The sequence below is a fragment of the Coptis chinensis genome, chromosome 3 (assembly GCF_015680905.1).
Source record: "Coptis chinensis isolate HL-2020 chromosome 3, ASM1568090v1, whole genome shotgun sequence".
Lineage (NCBI taxonomy): Eukaryota > Viridiplantae > Streptophyta > Magnoliopsida > Ranunculales > Ranunculaceae > Coptis > Coptis chinensis.
The window spans coordinates 94,379,982-94,393,513 of NC_141458.1; the positions used below are offsets into that span (position 1 = coordinate 94,379,982).

The window sequence follows — 13,532 nt, forward strand, 5'->3', positions numbered from 1 at the left end:
CCCACGTATCCCGAGTCCGATCCTACGAATTTTGAAAATAAAATAATTTAATTAATTAATAAATAGAAAAAATACGTATTTAAAAATACGGGCATTACATTTACTGGCTGAGCTTTTTTGCACCTTTTTCTTTAGGAATAAGGGTTATAAAGTTGGCATTAAGACCCCCTAGAATAGCAACATGAATGAAGAAGGACTGTATGGCAATACACACATCTTGCTTAATAGTACTCCAGCAGTTGTGAAAAAACTGACCCTGAAAGCCATAAGGTCTGGGAGCTATTGGAGTCCATACTGAATATAACATGTTGTATTTCCATGTAGTCCGGAATTTTACACAAATTGTAGTTCTCATCCTCAGAAATTAGCTTTGGAATCAAATCCATGAGTTGAGGATCTTGATGAGTAAGGACATGTCTGAACTTGGCTTCATAGAATTGCACAATGTGATCCTTGATTTGTGCTTGATCAATCATTGTAAAACCCTCTTCATCTTGAAGTTCAGTGATAAAGGATGCCCCTTGTCTAATCTTGTATAGATTGTGAAGGTATTTAGAGTTTCTATTACCCTCAACATCATTTTATATTCTACTTTTCTGCTTCCACAAAGTAGCTCTATTGTTTCTTGCATCATCAACCAACCATTCTTTATGTACAACTTGAGAAATCATGTCTTCATCTTCATTATCCACATTTGCTTCAGCAAAAATCTGAGCATTCAAAAGTTCATGTTGAGCCTTTCGAATACTCACATCCAGATGACCGAAAATATCAATGTTCCATGTCTTTAGAACACCCTTCAGTCTTTGTAGCTTCTCAATAACTCGTAGAAGTGGTGGGGCAATCATTTCTTGAGACCAGCTTTCTCTAACTACCTCCATAAAAGTAGGGTGAGAGATTCATGCCTTTTGAAATCTGAATGGAATATTTGGAGGTTTAGGGACATGGTCATGTAGCCCCAGCAAGGGAGAATGATCTGACGCCTGCTTAGCACATGCTTTATATCTCCAACCAGCAAATTTAAGATTCCATAGATCATTATAAAAAATTATGTCCAATTTCACTAAAACTCTACTTGTCCCTCCTATTGTTGCACCAAGTAAAAGTTAATCCTTCACAGTTGCTCTCAATCAGGTTACAAGAGTTGACAAAATTCTAGAATTCTGTCATAGAAGTTCTATTCGGAAGAAGACTTCATTTCTTTTCCTCATATCTTAGAACTGCATTGAAGTCCCCAACAATGAGCCACGGGGCTATGCCATTGAAAAGCTTTAACTCGCCCCATAGAATTCTTCTCTGAACCAAAGAACAATTTGCATGTACAAAGGCGATAAAGCAGTTCTCAACAAAAACAGTAATATGTTGATCAGAAGTATAAAGTAAAGAAACATTAACTCCTTTTTTGCATAAGATCTATAAGTTACTAGTTCTGCTAGTTCTAGCATTGTGTATAATAGAATTCTCATAATAATCTATACCACAACTAGATAACTAACCCTGTTGAGGTGAGATCAGCGGTTCAGCAGTACACAATAAATCTGGGCCATGAGACCTGGTGAGGTCTCTCAATCTATCAATAGCATTAAGTTTTCTAAGCCCTCTAATATTCCAATAAATTATCTTCATTTAGATGTTGAGGGGGTAGAGTGCACCTGATTTTGTGATCTAGTCTGGAGGGGAGGACCCGGAGGATTCTTATGCCCCTTTGACTTTTGCTTCTTCTTTCCCTTGGAATTCTGGCCAGTGTTAGGATTCATAGTATGGTCATTCCAAGCAGCTTGAAGAAACTCTTGAGATTGTGAACTCTCACTGTCCTCATCGACCATAGCAATAGCCTCAAAGTTGTTTCCAACCTCCAGCGGAGCAGTAGGTATTATGATCATGTTTGCATCCACTATGGACACAATATCTGGTTCTTAACTTCTTTTAGCGTATGGACACCAACATCAGCATTTGGTTCAACCCCCTGAACCCCTGTACACTTAGTAGGCCATGTTGGCTCAGAGTTTACATTCTCTTGTACTTGGCTAATCTCGACTTGAGCGGCCTCAGTAGGCCCATGCAGTACAATTTCAAGTATACCTTCAGGAGATATCTCACATGCACCTTGTTCACTTCCATGCCCTATGACTTCAACCATTTCAATACAGGGAAGAATCTCAGCACTTGTTTCGACAACCAATTCCTTACTAGGCAAAACATTGTTCTGCACATCCATTATTTGTTCAGTTACTATAGCTTCTGCAACCACCACGCTATTACCACCTTCAGTTTCGACTAGAATGACATTTTCCTCGAAATCACCATGCTTGTCAGCTTGATTTTCACTAGGAACTACCTCCAAATTTTCCGTGTTTTCAGTTGAAATACACAGAGCAACTCCATTCTCTTTACTACCAAAAGAACTTGCACCATTTGTGTTTTTCCTTCTCCACCTCTTCCTCTGGTTCTTACTCATGATAGACAAATCGACATCTACTACCACATTGGACGTTAATGCTTCCTTGTCAACATACTGAACCACAAGTGACTTCTTTTTATTAGCGTTTGCTGCCTTATCTCTCTCCAAATCACTCTTCAGGAATTTGCATCGAGCCACTGAATGCCCAACCCCTTTGCAATGGTTGCAATATTCAGGAGTTTTTCCCAGTTTAACAATTTTCAAGAAGCCTACTCCATGCTTCTTAGATTCTACCCATATTTTGTCGGGAACTGACTTTGACAAATCTAAATCAACATATACACTAGCATAGTAGCCTAGTTCTCGTTTAGCAGTAGTTTTATCTATATGAATTGACCTGCCAATAGCCTTTCCAAAAGTCAACAAGTTTCTCACTTCCCAGTACTCCAGACTAAGACCTGGAAATCTAACCCACACTGCAGCATGCATGGGATTGAGTTTCCTTCTCTGTGGAGAAGTTTGGTGTCCATTTAACTAACCTCAAGATTTGTTTGTCAAAGATCCAGGAGCCTTGATCCCAAATCTTCTGAAAATCTTCAACTTTGTTAAACCTGAACATGATATGACCTCTTCCCAGTGGTGTTACTTAAACAAAACCAACTGGTTTCCAATGAAGGCGAACCAAAGTCCTTATACGATCCAAATCAACTTTGTTCATATCTAATCTGCCAACAAGGGACTGAGAACAAAACTCTATCCCTTTGTCAACTTCCTCTTCTATAAGTGAAATAGTAGGAAACTAACATTGCCTTCCTGGAATCGACAACAAAGAAATGTCTATATTCCTTCCATATTTTGGTTTTAGCACCGCTGCATAGGATTTGGAAGGTCTCACATCAATTACCACCTCATTTTCTGGAACAGTGACAATCAACAATTGAATTTGTGGTTCCTCGAGGTTCAAGAAACCCCATAGACAAAAAGGTGTGGCTTTCTCCATAAGGACTTGTTTAAAGGAACGGATCTCCAGTAGAGGAGCCCCGGAGGCCTCAGTCAACGGCTAAAAGAGCCAATCAACCCATTTAAAATGGAAAGTTTTCCCTTCAAAAATAGGGAAGGGGGAAACTTATCCACAATTAGAGCTAAAAACGGAAATAACAAAGCTAAAAATTGAAATGCCCCTAGACACTTAAGGAATTACCATAAATGCAGAGCCCCTACTTTTTACCATCCCACCTAGAATCAGGCATTAATTTATCCACTAATCCCAATTGGTTCCTTTGACGAGGCTCTTTGTGCCACTCAACACTAATTTCTAGTCCTCTCACACACTAATTTCTAGTTATTTTCTGAAAAAATAGGAAAAATTCGATTGGGGTAACATATATTTTTTTTCCAACGAACTTAGTAAATTGGTCAATCGGGATAATCCGTTAACCTGCCGGTTTAAAATCACCTTTAAGTATAATTTTTAATTCATCAGTAAATGTTTTAATTGAATTATTATTTGACTCATCAGTAAATATTTCGCCACCTCAGACAACCATTGACAGCTCATTTAAATGTAGACACCGAATTAAGATAACCAATTGAAGAATGGCACGTGAGTTCGTCTTCAATGTTATAAAACCAGTACGTAACCTTCTCAAAAAAAAAAAAAAAAAAAAAACTCGAAATTAAAGCTCTTTGATCGGCAAATATTAGAAAGGGTTTGTATCTAATGATAAGTAACTAATGTAAAGTAAAGTCGACACTTAGTAAACTTAAATTTGAGTTTGAATATTGAATTTTTTTATTTTCTTTTTCAGTTATGAGTTCAAGCTGTCAATTCTTCTTACCATTTTTGTTATTGTGATGGCCCGATTGCACGAACCCCACCAAAATTTGACATAATATAGTGGAAAAGGGTTTTTTCGGCTGATCTGGGAAGAGATGGGGTGTTTACATGAAATAAAAAATTGACGTTAATGGGTTCATTACTTCATTGTATCGAGTAAACAACTTTTTGTTCTCCCATGGGTAGACTGTTTAAGATTGAGATGAGAGAGGGAGAAAAAAGTAAGAGAGTCAACATCATACAATATCAGTAATTCAGTAGCACCAACAAAGAGAAAAAGCAACTCCTTCAATGTTTTCTTCTTGTCCACTGATCATCAATTTACCATATTCACATTGTCTTCTTTCCTAATTCTTATATCACTTCTCTTCCCCAAAACAAGTTCTGTTACGACCTCAAATTTATTAGTCTCTCTCTCTCCCCTTCCTTAGGGCCTCAAATTTGTTAGTCTCTCTCTCCTCTTCTCTAGGGTTATTTTCCTCCCTTTAGTTAACTTACCTTGTTCCTTTTTATACTTTCCAGGAAACTCCTCTCAGCCCTCAATCTCCCTTTCCATCCTCCGGTCTCTCCTTGCCAATTCAACTGGCACACCTAGACCATTAGGCCCAATGGGCCTAATAGACTTAAATAAGGCTATAACAGTTGCCCCTTATTGGTACCGCAGACCATTCGTTTGGTATGTGATGCCAAGAAGCGAGAGTTTCCATTCCACTATTGTAGCTTCCGCAAATAAGTTTCTCAACATCTCCTATTTTCATGTATGCGGTATATACATACTAATGGCTAGTTGCCACGAAAATACTAACATTAACCAACAACTGGTTAGCTTTCATTTATATATACTTCTTCTTAGGTGTAAAACTCAACTATATATTCCATCATTCTATATTAGTCGACGCAATAATACTTTCGACATCTGAATTCATAATACTTTACATACTCTTAATTCTTAGCTTTTTGCATTGCAACTATCATTTGGAACATCCAAGACATTTATTTTATGTATTTGGGTACAACACAAGCACCTGTACCGTCATAATTTTTCATCAAAAAGTGTGCAAGTATCGGCCACCCATCGAATTCGAAAGTAGGTCCAACACCACGATCGTGAGTAAAAAGACTCACGTCCGCCTCTCAATATGGGCAATCAAGCACCAAAACTAGCTTTCATCTCCACATTTCATTATCATTTTTCAAACTAACCCCTCATGTAAGTATGTCAACCCCAAAATATAAATAACCAACTAAAACGAAGGTTGATTAAGCCAACCCTGATGAAGACTGGCAGAAAATAATTATAAATATTCTTCACCATATTGTCAACTAACAAATTATAAAAATGCATTGTCAAGTACCTTTTAAGTTCTAACACATGACCAACTCTTACGCAGCACAGTTTCTAATTTTCAATATACGGGGTTTAAATCGAAAAAGAACACACTTCTGCTTTTGTGTCCACAGCCACACGCTTCAATCTAATATCATTTCCCAGCTTTTCAGAACAACCGAATTAGGCCAGTGGAAAGAATCTACTGAAGAAATGAGTAAAACCCACAGATGAAGATAAGCAAGGTCAGAGGAGTAGGAGCTCTTTAAGGATTCCACATAGGTGTTTATACCAAGGCCAGGCCAGGCCAGCCCAAGAACCAGACATAAACTTATCTAAACTAACTCAATACCAGGAAAAAATAAGAAAGGAGAGGTAAGAAACAATGAAAAGTGGCTATGGTTGTGCTTATTATACACAAAAACAACTTGGTATAGTTCATTCCCAAGGAATCCGTACAATACCCATTCCTCTTCAATATTGATTCAGTTGCCGCCCATTGTAATTCTTGCATAATGTCACAATCACATTCATACATACATCGCCAGTCGAATCAAATAAACAAAAAATATTTTAGGAACAACCAGTAAATAAACCAAATAAAGGGGAGAGAGAGACCGTACTGATGAATGGTGCTTTAGCTGTACAAGCAACAAAGGTCATATCCTAAGCTCCATCATATATCATATCAAAATAACAAACACTTAGAGGATGATAAATCATATGCCTCAGAGTTCAGAAATACACTTTCTGCTTGTGAAATCTACAACTTCAGTAACGGATTAAAATGCAACAGTTACAGATACTAAATTATGTATGAATTTCTCTGCAGTTTATCAGTTATTGACGATATGAGTAACAACTTTTATAAATATTGCTGCTACAGACAAGAGATCTGACACATATACTACAACTACGCCCTCCATATCTTTAATAGTCGCATCATTTGCAGTGATTGTTGCTTCATCTAGAGGAACGCATCAAGAGAATCTCCAGTAGTAGACAATTTTCAAACCTTCAACACATTAGGTGTTAAAAGGGTCTCGTTTCCACAAATACCATACTGATAAAAAACTGGTATAAGGATCAACAAAAGATTTTTCTCCAGTTAAACAAGTGCATTATGACAAGTTTTACTAGTATAGAAACACCTCTCACAGAGAATAACCCCTTTTGTTTTTCCTTCCATTTTTGAAAGTCAGTCACCAATTTCTTCATAATTCCTTCTTTCCTTTTGACCAAGTACTTGAGTATCTGTATATGCCTATTTGTTATATTCGCATGCCCCCAAGTTGATGCCGGCTGGTTTGGTAAAACCAACCAGGGATCAACTAACAAATGTGACTATTGGATCCGAATATCATCTTTCCCCCAAGTGTTTGATTTGAACCGACATACCATGCCAAGTCTAGGAACAACTATTATCTGCCCCTGAGTCTTTGATTCAGACTGGCGTACCATGTCGCGTCTAGGGACCTCCGCCCCCAAGTGTTTGATTCGGACTGGCATACCATGCCAAGTCCAGGGACAACTATTATTTGCCCCCCCATTCATTGATTCAGACAGGCGTACCATGCCGTGTCCAGGAATTGTGACCTTTTCATGTTTCGGAGGGCCCAAACGCCGCGTCCAGGACTTGCGACCTTTTCATGTTTCGGATGGCGTATCATGTCTCATCTAGGACATCTATTTGTGTCCTTTCTATGATTCTATTCCCATCAAAGATCATATTATAAACAAAGTACCATTCCATTAATTGAATTCATAATAAGAGATGTAAGTAATAACTCACTGACATAAAACAAGGTCAAAAATTGAAATAACATACGTAAAGGCCGAGTCCCAGCAACAATAAACATGGGAGAGAGTCATAAAGCCCCATGTCAAGCATTAAGGTGTGGTCAAGCCATCCATTCCCATAACATGTAGCACCAGCAACACTCTACAAAATAGCCTAAGCCAGCCTCGAAAATCATATATATATATAATAATAATAATAATAATAATAATAATAATAAATTTAATGAAGCAATGATAGTATAAACCCACAATTATTCCTGCACTGTCATCATATTATTGATTTAGAACCGATCTTAGAGTAGACCAATTGTAATTACTAGCAACAACAATAGCAACAATCCCATTAATGCCAAACTTAACCTTTCACAAAAATCCGAAACAGGCTCCTTAAACTCAACGAACTCATTAAAAACAAGAATCAAGTGTGTACTAAACTATTGCCAAAATCCAAAACAAAATCTATTTATGTGCAAGTGTGTACTAGACACGTGAATTCAGAGTTACAATAATGCCACGTAAAAGAAGAAAATACAACCAATGTAGGTCTATTCCACTCTATCCTATAAATACGTGAGGGAACACCATTTATAACTATTCAAGCTATTTAGTATGTATTATCATGGACATATGTAATATGCAAAACACCATGTAATATTAGAAAAACTAGTTTAGCGGAATGTCGAGGTACTAACCATGTTCCTACAACAACAAGATTCATATTATCTCATCTACTTCTTCATAGAATCTTATTCTTAAGTTATGTATTGTATACAAAAGATTTTTCCAGTAAAGCCATATCACACAATAGAAAGAATATATAAAGGGAAATGTGCTACCGATCAAACACAATGGGAAGGTTTTACAAGTTAGAAACAGAAAATATAAAGAGCAGAATTGAAAAAGTTGTACCTAGCCATCACTGGGGTAGTATGAGACTATGAGTAGAGGAAGTTGTACCTAGCCATCACGTGGGCTTTGGACCTGAGGGTCCGCGGTTCCCACCCCACTTAAGATGCTGAACAGCATGAGACATGACGAAAGACTATTCAGCTTGCCCCCATGTGTTGTCACAGTGTAGCACATATATATACACTATTGAATATGCTGACAAAATTTTCAAGGCATCCAATCTTGTTGCCTTTATTTATGATAGTATCATATGCAGAGGCCACTAAGAAGATTCCTTTTGCATCAGGACTCCATACTCGGTGGTATTCATCATCACAGTAGTATTGGCATTAACCTGTTCTAACATTAGTATAAGACTCTGGTGGTCATCACTGCGTCAGATTCCAACGTAAAGAACTTTAACTTCGGCTCTCATTAAAGACCACGCCAAAAATTCTTAACAAACATTCAAAAGGGGCCAAAACTAGATTCGGCAGTGTAGATTTATCATTTATAGAAGCTTGGTAAAGGAGGAGAATATTGGGTTTGTAAAGAAAATATATTCTAAGCTTAGCTACCAACTAATCATGTATTAATGTCATGCCCAAAGAAGTTCATGTATTAATTTTTTATCTCACTTCCATAAAATTTTAACAGCTGCACGGTGGAAATTTGACTGAGAAACCAAACTTATCACCGGTTCCGAGTTTAATTACGAGCCAAATTTTCATTGTCCTTGGAGCCTCTGCCTTAGATAATATCGACCTTAAAATGTTCCATTTGATACTATGAAAAAATGTCGGTGTGATAATTCAAAGCACAGTTAATGTTATTACGAGAAAGAAAGATCATAAAACTGACACGTCAAAAATTCATCAGCCAACCAAAACCACACGCAGTCGCACGCAGGAATAATGTGCTTGGCATTTTGGCACTAACAAACATAAGAAAATAATGACTTGCACGATTGAAGACCATGAAGCCAAGATCTAACCAAGATAGTTTTCTTTCTCATAGAGCAATACATCAACACCCTCCTTAGCTAGAACATAAGTAGAAATTAGTCCCTTCATTCCTGCTCCTATTCCTGCTACTCTCATCTTCGACATCACTCACTGAAATTCTGAATAAGCAAAACACGAACAACAAAGTCCTTCAAACAACTTGCATTGGCCAAAATGAGAAGTGGAAGAACGAAATGAAGAAAAAAGAGACTAGAGAAACAGAAAGAAAGAAGAAGAGATGTGATAGATCATTGATCTTTGAACTTGAAAGTCGAAACATAACTTTTTGTTTCGGTCCACACAGACGACGCCATTGTTACGACCTCAAATTTCTTAGTCTCTCTCTCTCCTCTTCCATAGGGTTTTTTTCCTCCCTTTAGTTAACTTAACCTTGTTCCTTTTTATACTTTCAGGAAACTCTTCTCAGCCCTCGATCTCCCTTTCCATCATCCGATCTCTCCTAGGCCCATTCAACTGGCACACCCAGACCATTAGGCCCAATGGGCCTAAATAAGGCTATAACAAGTTCCACATTTATACTCTTTGGGAGGCGTGAGGACGAGCTAAGATAGAAAAGATCGAATGAAAGAAAAGGAGTGATTTTTTGCTCCCAGTGTTGGTTCCTCCAAGTGAATTTTGAGCCATACACGTCTCATATTTTCCACGAAAAGAGGGAAGTTACAACCGTCACAAAATCTTCAAAATTCTCAATTTTACTGGTTTGTCTCTCATAAAGGAAATAAAAAGAAAAAAAAAAAAAAATGTAAAGTAGAATAAACCAACAAACATGTGTATTTCTTCTTCATCTTCTTCTCGCAAAAACGTGTTAATAACAATAATATCATCTTCTTGTTAGTTTGTTCTTAATGCATCCATCATGTTCGTTTTTCGTATTTTGATTCCTATTTTTTGTTTTGTTTCCGTTTTCTTTTTATTTCCTTTCTAGTTATGACTGAGGGACAAACTAGTAAAATTGGAAATTTTGAGGATTTTGTACGAGGTGTAACTACCCTACTTTTGTAGAAAAAATGAGACGTGTGTGGCGATAATTCCCTTGGAGCGCTTGGAGGAACCAATGCTGGGAGCAAAAAATCACTCCAAGGGAAGTAATGGAGAAGTCTTCCTAATGGTTTATTTCCATTAATTTCGGCGATATTAAGTTTTTCGACACATGCTGGTTTCTTAGGTGAGAACAAAAGAATGAGGTTAATATCGTTTTTTTTTGCCAAAATATATTACACGTGAAAATCATTGCCATGTAAACTGACTGATTTCAGACGGCAAGTTAAAAGATTACCCCGATTGACCAATTTACTAAGTTGGTTACCCCAATTGTCGAGAAAGAAAAAAAGTACGTTACCCCAATTGAATTTTTGGGAAAAGTACATTACCCATTTTGGCTATTTTTTCTTATTTTCAAGTCTACTTAAACACTAATTTCTAGCGTGTACGCAAGACACTTAGCTCAAAATTTGTCTTTCGCCCCAAAATCGCCCCCTCAAAATTTGTCAGCTAAGGCAGCACTACTACATAATTAAAAGCTAGTAGACCACGTTTTTTTAATCGCGGACCTATTGGGATAGAGCACGTTTTTCAATCCAATTTGAGAGCGTGTTCTAACATGGTGTGATCTATTACATAGGCAAAAGACCACGATTTTATGACTCAAAAATCGTGCTCTATTAAGAGTATAGAGCACGATTCCAATTGGAAATAAAAATTGTGGTCTTACTTTGGACAAATAGTTTCTATTAAGAATTGTGGTTTTCTTCCCCTTATATCTCTATTCTTAAAATCGTGCTCTTTTTAATTTTTTTTAGGAAAAAAATATAAAAACAAATTACTAGCTTTCCTTGTTAAAAAACTGAATGAAACATGCTAAAAAGATTCTAAACATCATCCAATTTGGAACATAGGGAAAAAAATTGTTTAATCATATATTTATAAGTAAAATCAATATAATGGTGAATGTTTCTTCACCATAATTGTGAATAAACTCAAATGGGAACCGACATTTACCAGTCATCTTTTCAATAAGATTGTTCTTTTCCCTATAAAGACTTGGATATTCTTGAATGTGATTGTCGCACCAGCTATCAGTGGAGGAGGAGCAGCAGGGAAATGGATGGAACGAGAAAGGATGATGCCTTGAAGTGAGTTTACTCAAAAAAGAAGACGAAGAGGCTTTTACTGAAGAAGAAGAAAAGTGGAAGGAACATTGGTGTACTTGTGCGGCTTAGGGGAGGAGAGTTGCACTTCTGAGTACTAGAGAAGACATGATCATCAAAATACAAATGATATTTCTCCTTTTTCTCCTCCTTGTATGTTTGCTTACTTTATTGGTCCGTTGAAGTTTTCGTTTGGGTAGGGTTTCAGAAAAGCCATTTTATTTACAACGTTTTTGATCGCTTGGCTCTTATTCGTGCAGTCTTATAATTTTATTGATAGGCAATAATCCCAAAGGGCCAAGTGAAGTCTCAAAACCCAAGCAAGCCTCACTGGACTTCACATTCTTTCATAATAGAACAAATTCCGGCATTACCATTGTATATCGGGGCTTCTATAAAACCCTAATATAAGTTCCTAATAAAACCAGTTCAACATTTTTTTTACGTGAGAGAGATAAAAAAGAGAGAGAATGGGTAATTCTAAGATCATATCTTGTGTTGTGAAATGCAAAACTCTTTCGCGATTCCCTCTCGGTAATCTCAATTGGCAACCGTACAACACCAATCTTCCTTGTACCACTTCTTATTCTTTATCTTGTTCTTGGTTGTCCTCTGTCTATGAGTAAACTGCTTTTCACATCCTCCTAGCCAATTTCTCCCACTTCCATGGCCTCCTCCGTCTCTGACTTGGACGGTTACTCTAAAAAAGATTTCTATAGGTGCAGGCATTATTTTCAAAAGCATAAGCTTCGCGATCTCAAAGAGAGTACAAAAAAGCGTCTTAAGGAGCTTAACGCATGGTTTTTGAGGGGGTTCCATTTGAGATCATTGAGATTCCTGGAAAAGTGGCAATCAACTTAAAGAGGGAATTCACTGGCGAGAGGATAGATTGTGTGCTTGATTGGGGATTCAAAGATGAAACACGCTTACCAAAATAAGCCTTCTCTCGATGTGACTATACTCTATAGATAAGGGATATGCACCTCGTTATCATTTTTCATACATAGTGGATTACAAGGAAACGGAAATGGCCATTGACTGTTTGCTAATTAAAGGCCCTGAAAAGTTTTCTGATGCTTATTGTAGGGGCTTAATCCATGAGGCAGAGGATTAGTGGTGGGATGGTCCCGAAGCCAGACAACAAAAAGAGTCGGGAGGCAGGGGATCAGGGCCGCAGACCACTAAATCACTTGGCGGAAAGACGCACACGTAGAAAGTCGGAGACCATGAGATGAGGGGACAGGTGGACGACTAAGATGAAAAGAGACGGGTTATAAAGAAAAAGGAAGAGAAGAGAAAGTGGTGGGTGGCCGAAAAATCATTAGGTAAGAGAGAAAAAGACCTAGAATGAGAAGATAGAAGAGTAAGAGAAAGTGTGATACAACATTTGGAGCCATCTGTGGGGATAAACGAGAGATCAAAGCAACTCAAAGATGGCAATTATAACAACCCTATTATTTTAAATTAAATAAATAAATAAATAAATATATATATATATATATATATATATATATATATATATATATATATATATATATATATATATATATATATATATATAGCATGTATTTTATTTTGTTTATTAATATTATTTAGACATGGACTTAGTATCTACAAAGTGGGCTAGTGGGCTTTGATAATAATAATAATAATTGTAATGAGATAAATGAAGAAAGAGAAAAAAAGGGGATAACTGAAAAGGGTCGTGCATACAGGGAGTGGTTAGAGGAAATATAGGGAAAAGAATGTTTAAAAGAAAAAAAAAAAAATGCTTCAACTTGTGGGTGGGGTGGGGGCGATGATATACTGACGTGGTTGCAAAGATTCATGAAGGATGTGTGAACGCAATGTGTGATAATAGTTTTCGAGTCACCTCCTCTTTTCTCATTTTCTGAAACCACCAAACCAGCGACCGAACTGCGTCAGCATGCTCTAACATCTCTTCTTCTCTTTACTGCATCGCACAATCCATTTCCTATACGTCTCAAGTCTGGTCTGAAGGGGAAATAGTTTTCAAATAAGAATGGGCCGACAACCAAACATTTCATAAAAAAAAAGAGAAAACGTACAGATTCAGAACTTACTGACACTGAACGAAAACTCTATG

The 13,532-nt window shown here is 37.1% G+C and overlaps 1 long non-coding RNA gene across 2 annotated transcripts; it reads right to left on the bottom strand.

Moving 5' to 3' along the window:
* Nucleotides 1-5,633: 5,633 nt before the first annotated feature.
* On the bottom strand, nucleotides 5,634-10,100 carry LOC147511778 (uncharacterized). Of its 2 annotated transcripts, none has more exons than XR_015219496.1 (3): nucleotides 8,275-10,100; nucleotides 7,394-7,519; nucleotides 5,634-6,231 (listed from the first exon to the last, which is right to left on the bottom strand). It is a non-coding gene; the product is annotated as an uncharacterized LOC147511778 (long non-coding RNA). The 2 variants fall into 2 exon arrangements; XR_015219495.1 differs by having other exon boundaries at nucleotides 5,634-6,628.
* Nucleotides 10,101-13,532: the final 3,432 nt, after the last annotated feature.